Source organism: Fukomys damarensis, unplaced genomic scaffold, assembly GCF_012274545.1.
Source record: "Fukomys damarensis isolate Sample0158 unplaced genomic scaffold, DMR_v1.0_HiC HiC_scaffold_9, whole genome shotgun sequence".
NCBI classification, from domain to species: domain Eukaryota; kingdom Metazoa; phylum Chordata; class Mammalia; order Rodentia; family Bathyergidae; genus Fukomys; species Fukomys damarensis.
Window position 1 is genome coordinate 27,085,532 of NW_022900921.1, and position 5,887 is coordinate 27,091,418.

The 5,887-nt window shown below is 45.8% G+C and overlaps 1 protein-coding gene across 3 annotated transcripts in view; it reads left to right on the forward strand.

Annotated features, from left to right (window-relative positions):
- Cplx2 (complexin 2) overlaps positions 1-5,887 on the forward strand; it is a 79,455-nt gene that overhangs the window by 60,737 nt on the left and 12,831 nt on the right. Inside the window, exon 1 of one of the 3 annotated variants that reach the window (XM_033761645.1) lies at positions 5,112-5,134. The exons of the other annotated variants lie outside the window; for them this stretch is intronic. The gene's annotated coding sequence lies outside the window, so the exon portion shown is untranslated. Of the gene's footprint in view, positions 1-5,111; positions 5,135-5,887 lie in introns of those variants that run through there. 3 annotated transcript variants of the gene reach the window in all.

Genomic DNA, 5,887 nt, shown 5'->3' on the forward strand with positions numbered 1-5,887 from the left:
CTCCCTCCCCCTCCCTCACTCCTCCATCTCCAAAATAGTGTTCTGTTATCCTTCACACTCTCTCTCTTTCATTTCCTTGACCAGAGGTCCCAGGAGCTTATTAATATCTCTTGTCCGTGTTCCTCAATAACCCTGCTTTAGTAAAACAGCAATAATGTCCCCTCAAATTCATTTTATCAAAAAGCAAGATCTGTTTTGTGGGCCAGCGCATGCTGGTCCTAAATGGAAAGCAAAAGTCATTTCCTGCTCATTGGCTCTGTGAATGCAGTGGTTCTGCTAGCTGCCTTGGCACCAATATGGAAAGAACATCTATCTTCACAAATGTAGGCGACACTGTGCCAACCGCCCTTTAAGGGACAGAGGATAAAGCCTTCCATTCCAAAAGAAGTGAGGAGGCTGGAAAATAAAAGTTCCTCCTAGAATGAGAAGAAAATCACACACAGGGTCACTTCCAATTCCACAATTTTAGACACTGAGATTCTCAGAATTTAAGATTCTAAAATCGTGAGTGTGTGATTTTAAGCATCTATTAATCCTACAATATTCTATGATTCTGTGACTCCATTTTTTTGTAGGGCCTAAGATCATAAGAATCTCAGATTCTACTGACCCAAGGCAAAGGTCTTTCAACTAGTAGATGAGTTCAAACCCCTGGGGAACCAGGTAAAGAACATAATTTTCTGGGCTTCCTTTCAGAGACTGGTTTGCTCCATGTGGGAATCTGCAATTTTTAACAAGTCCCCCACTCTAGTGCTTGTGAGTAGGAGTGGGCAACTCCTTGACATATAGTGTTCTAGGGAGCCTGTAATTCTGTAATTCTAAATGTGATTCTAAAATGTCCTTTTGCTTATGATTCTGTTATTCTCTTTCCGTGTGCCTAAAGAGAGGCTGCTAAGGTGTAAAGACTATCTTTCTGAGCATATGTTTGACAGGGGGAGGGGAAAAGGAGCCAAATGTCCAGAGGGTGAAGAGGTGAAGAAGAGGACCTGAGAGCACAGACTGCAAATGGATACTGCCCTGAGGGTGCTGGGCCAAGTCCAGAGTAAAGACTCAGAAAGGTGTGGCTCTGGCTGGGTCTGGTGACATGCTCATCCACTAATCAGAGGAGAGTTCCTGATTACTGAGCCAGACCCAGAGGGTTGGAAGGACTGAGGTTGGAGGAGGAAAGGCAGAAGTTACGGTTGAAGGTATGAAAAAGAACTAGAAGCAAGAGAAGATTCATCACCAAAACACTGTACCTTTGACGGATAGCAAGGGTACTGCATGCAAGTGTTTCAGGAAGGTTCCAGAGGAGAGGGAGCTAAGCATATAGGGATATGTTAAGTGGCTGGAAGAGGACTGCGTTAATATGCTGATGAACTACTGGATCTGGGAAGGGTGAGAGAGAAGGAAGAAAGTATAGGACCTCCCAGGAGTTGGCAGGTGATGCTGTAGAGAAGGGGCTCTGGGCTGGGGCCAGGGCTGTAAAATTGAGGGGCTTCTTAGGAAATTTGCACACAGTCCCAAACGCCACCAATGAGTCAGGTTCTAATGTTGAATCTGGGACCTTCTTCCCGAGAAGCCAAATTGGAGAATGGCAGAACCTAATATTTTTGTAGCTTCCTAAGTGGGGGCAGAAACACCAGTTTGGGTTGTTCTTGGCCCCTTTGGTTGGGGAAGGATGGGAAAAGAGGGGTTAGTCACTTCCAGTGACATATTTTGCCTGCATGTCTGCTCAGCAGTGATGACACATTCCTGGCTGAGCATATATACACTTGCTCACCTCTACTGCCCCACACAATGACAGTCCACCAACATTAAAACATGTACCTGCACCCTTACCTGCTGATGGTGACACAGGATTGTACCATTTCATCCCCATGCTAATGCTCTATCACCTCCTACATCATCCCTCATTGACAGCAACACTTAGCCATACACCATCACACAGAAATAGTGACTGAGCTCTTGTATCTAGCACACTCTGTGTAAATGGGACCCTCTGTGGTTGTATAATGTACAATTTATGCACCTTTGCCTTGTACACAACCCTTCCACAATGTCATGCACTTAGCTCTATACTGTCACATCACTTCACGTTAAGAGGGTTACAGACACACTCATACCCACCTGCCCTGCCACACCCTGACAATGGCATACAGCACCTGAATCATTCCACATGGGTGCCGCGTGGTCACACTAATGGGCACGAACACAAATGTACCACTGCACAGTGATGGCTTTGCCTTCATGTTGACTTGTTCCACATTGAAGGAGGCAGACTGGGAACCTCACATCACATCACATACCCTATCAGTGATGGTGCCCTAGCCATTGTGAATGACAAGATGGAAGGCACTCCTCACAGGAAGGAGGCAGCTCAGAGCTCTTCTATATTCCACCCCTGCAATTCTCTCCCTACCTCTGGCTCCTGGCCACCTTCTCAAACCAAAACCAACTCTGCCCCTCCAGGCTCCAGCTAGAATGGCAGGTTGTTGAGTCTTTCAGACATTTCCCTGCACCCACCAGCAAAACACCAGCCCAGGTCAGGACCAGCTTACAAGCTCCAGAGCAGAGCAGAGATGATTTCCACGAATTCTAGACACCTCCTCATCACCTACACAGCATCCAGGGTTCCCTCTGCACTAAGGTGACTCTACCAAAGAAATAGGCTGACCTTTGGATGGGTGCCCTATGTGAACTATTCTCTCTGGTCACCAATCACAGTCTCTGACAGTTCACATTGTTCCTCAGTCCTCACACAAAGTACCATTATTAGCTCTCTGAATTGCTTCCTAGTGAACATTCTAGGTGTATACATATCGTTTTAAAAATCTGTCTCCCTGTACTTGCTCCCAGGGCTCATAAATAAAAGTACAAATCCATCACTCACCAGGATAAGACACCTTAAGCACAGCCACATCCATATTTTACAGGGTGACTCTTAGAAGTTGTCTACAGAGCTCCTAAGCATGGACCAAAGACTAGGCCTGTTTGTGCTTTCACACATGTGCTCTCTAGCAACAGGCTGGATTAGAGACAAAGGAAATGCTGGCAACATGACATGGAGACTATGTGTAAATTCATGGCAGGGCTCTGTGTGTGTGTGTGTGTGTGTGTGTGTGTGTGTGTGTGTGTGTAAAATCAGGGAAAACAGATGACTATAAATGTCAATGTAAAAAAATTCTGCACAGCAAAAGCTACATTTCCATAGGCTGCAGCATGTGTCAGAAGAGAAGTGATCCAGTGTTGTGTAAGGATTATACTGCTCGGTGTCAGGCAAGCCTGGGCTGGAATCCTGGCTCTGCTGAAGATCCCCTTTCTCTCACTGGGCTTTACTTTCCCCATTTTGAAAATAAGAACTTGGGTAAATTAAATGAGAGAGGCACCACAGTTAACACCTAAAACATAATGGAAGCTCAGATTGTTGTTGTGATTGGTAGCATTATAATTTTTAAGAAATACTTTTTAATATTTAGTAACTTGTCTTTGGTAATAATAGACTATTTGGGAACCATATCCAGGTGGGTAAAACTGAAGAGGGAGCATGTATTTCATCTCTCTACCACCTTTCTTCCATGGGAAACACCAGTGGCTAAAGTGTTACGATTTATCCCTTTTCAACTAGGTGAAGGCACCAATGCAATGGGCTGCCCTTCTATTGGCCCATGAGATTTTCTGCATCTCATGTCAGCAATGCAATTTTGTGCATTTGAAGAAATCTGAGTTCAAAGGGAGCTTTATCTGTCACCTGGGCCATCCTCTTACCCAACTGTCATCTTCCAGACTGGGGAACCGATGACTTCACATAAAGCAACTATGCTATAGCTGGACAGCTCCAATTGATCGGAGGCTTTCTCTTAGAATCTACTTCTCTTTAACTTTCCCTCATTACTCTAACTCCATCTTCAGAGTGGTAAAGAGCAGCAGTACTCCTGTTTCCTTGCCATAGTTATCTATCCATTCAACAAGCAATTCTTTAGCACCCATTTGCCAGGTACCATGCTGGAGTTATAAGCCAAGGAAGTGTTGACAGTGTAAATATCCCTCAGTGTTCTCTCCTCCAGGTTGAAATCCCTTCATTTGTTCTGATTTCCAGATGCCTATGCCACACAGCCCTCTTTTCCAACTTAATGAAGTCCATCTTCATATATAGTACCCAGAAATAAGCTCAATATTTTGCTGAAGCCTAACTAAGCTGAGTGTTCAGTCCAGCTTGGCTGACATCCATATCAAAAGCAATACCAACTGTGGAAAAACCCCAATTGTAGCCAGAGTGCTGCTGGCCAAGTCCCATTTACTGAGCACGTTGTTTTAAAACACAGAGAAAGGAGGGAGAACAAGGAACAGAGGGAACTGTGGCTCTTTAAGTGACACGATGTCAGATCTTTCTACCCAGAACTCCCCTCAGGCATTAGTGGCAAGTCTAAGTCACTTTAATCAAACAGCACCCACTTCAGTGTCTGCCCTAGGAAATAAAAAAATAACAACAAAGAATGAGCAGCCTATGCTGATGGACCAACACTGTACTAAATAGAGCACTCAACCATAAAGGAAGGATCTTCTTTATGCAAAGCCCTCCAGTCCTTAAGAAGAGAAGAGAGATGAGCTTCAGAAGCTGGCATTCCAACTGAGTGTCCCCTAACTTGTGCCTCTCACTGGGAAGCCTCTCGTGTGACTGAACATAAAGGAGTAGTATCCTCTTCTTGGAGCCAAGTCACCTCTCCCTCCTCTCCTGGATCCTGTCCTTCTGCAGCTCTTGCAACTCCCCCTCTGGAAGGAAGCCATCCCTTTCCAGAAGCAGAAGTCCTCTCCACTCTGTCACAACCCTGATCGATGCATAAACTCCTGCAAATCTCTCAAAGTCCTGGCACAAGGCCCCTCCTCTCTGAAGCCATTTTCCTCCACATCAGTCTGGATTAAAGGAGAGTTGAGAGCCAAAAGATGGCAGGCAGAATGGAGAGGCTCATTAGGTGAGAGTAATAAAACAAAAATGAGCATGAGGGAAAGAGGAAAGCTGGGGATGGGTGATTTTGCTCTTCCTCGTGGAGTTCTTTTTCCTTCCCTGGGCACAGAAGGAAAAGAAGCAGTCACTTAGGACAGATTTGACAAAGGATTCCTTCTCTTCACAGGATTACAGATCTACAGGGGACTGGTGAGTGATTCACTTAAGATCTACTGTGCTTTTGCAGCAGACCTCTCCCTCTGAGCCCAAGCAGAGTTTGTGATGCCCTCTAAGAGCCTGGCACCATGCACCGGTTGTTCTTGAGTGCTTATGTAGCTGGACTAGAGTGACAAAGTACAAAGACCATCTGATGGTGGGCGGTCCTGGAGCTGCTCACAGGCAAGATGCAAACAGATGAAACAGGGTGGCTGATACAGGGGCTCCTCTAGGGGTGGCAGGAGCTCATTCTGCCTGGAGGAACCAAGGGGTGCTTTCCCAAGGAGGGGCCTTTGGGTTTTGCTTCCTTGACCCTCCCAGCACCACCCCTCCAAAGCAGCAGGGTTATGATCCCTGAAGCCATAGCCAGGACGACTGCATTGGAAGGGGTGTCTGCAGCGGGGAAGGGGGACAGTAAAAGGTTAACAAAGAAAAGAGAAGTAAAGTCCAGAGTATGGGTTGTAATTATTATTGTAATCCCAGAAAGTCAGAATTCCTTGGGTGACAAAGTCCCCTGCAATAATTTAGTAGGCACAATTTAAAGGTTGTGGGCATATTCAAAGGCCAGGGCTTCCCAAGGAACAAGAGGATCTTCTATATTAAATGTGTGGGGAAAAAAAGAGAAAAAAGAAAAGAGGAGAAGAAAAGGAGAGAGAATGGGAGAGGGAGACCAAAAGGAAAGAGAGGGAAGAGTGGAGGAGAGGTGGAAGGAGAGGGAGAGGGAGAGGGGGAGGGAGGAAGAGGGGG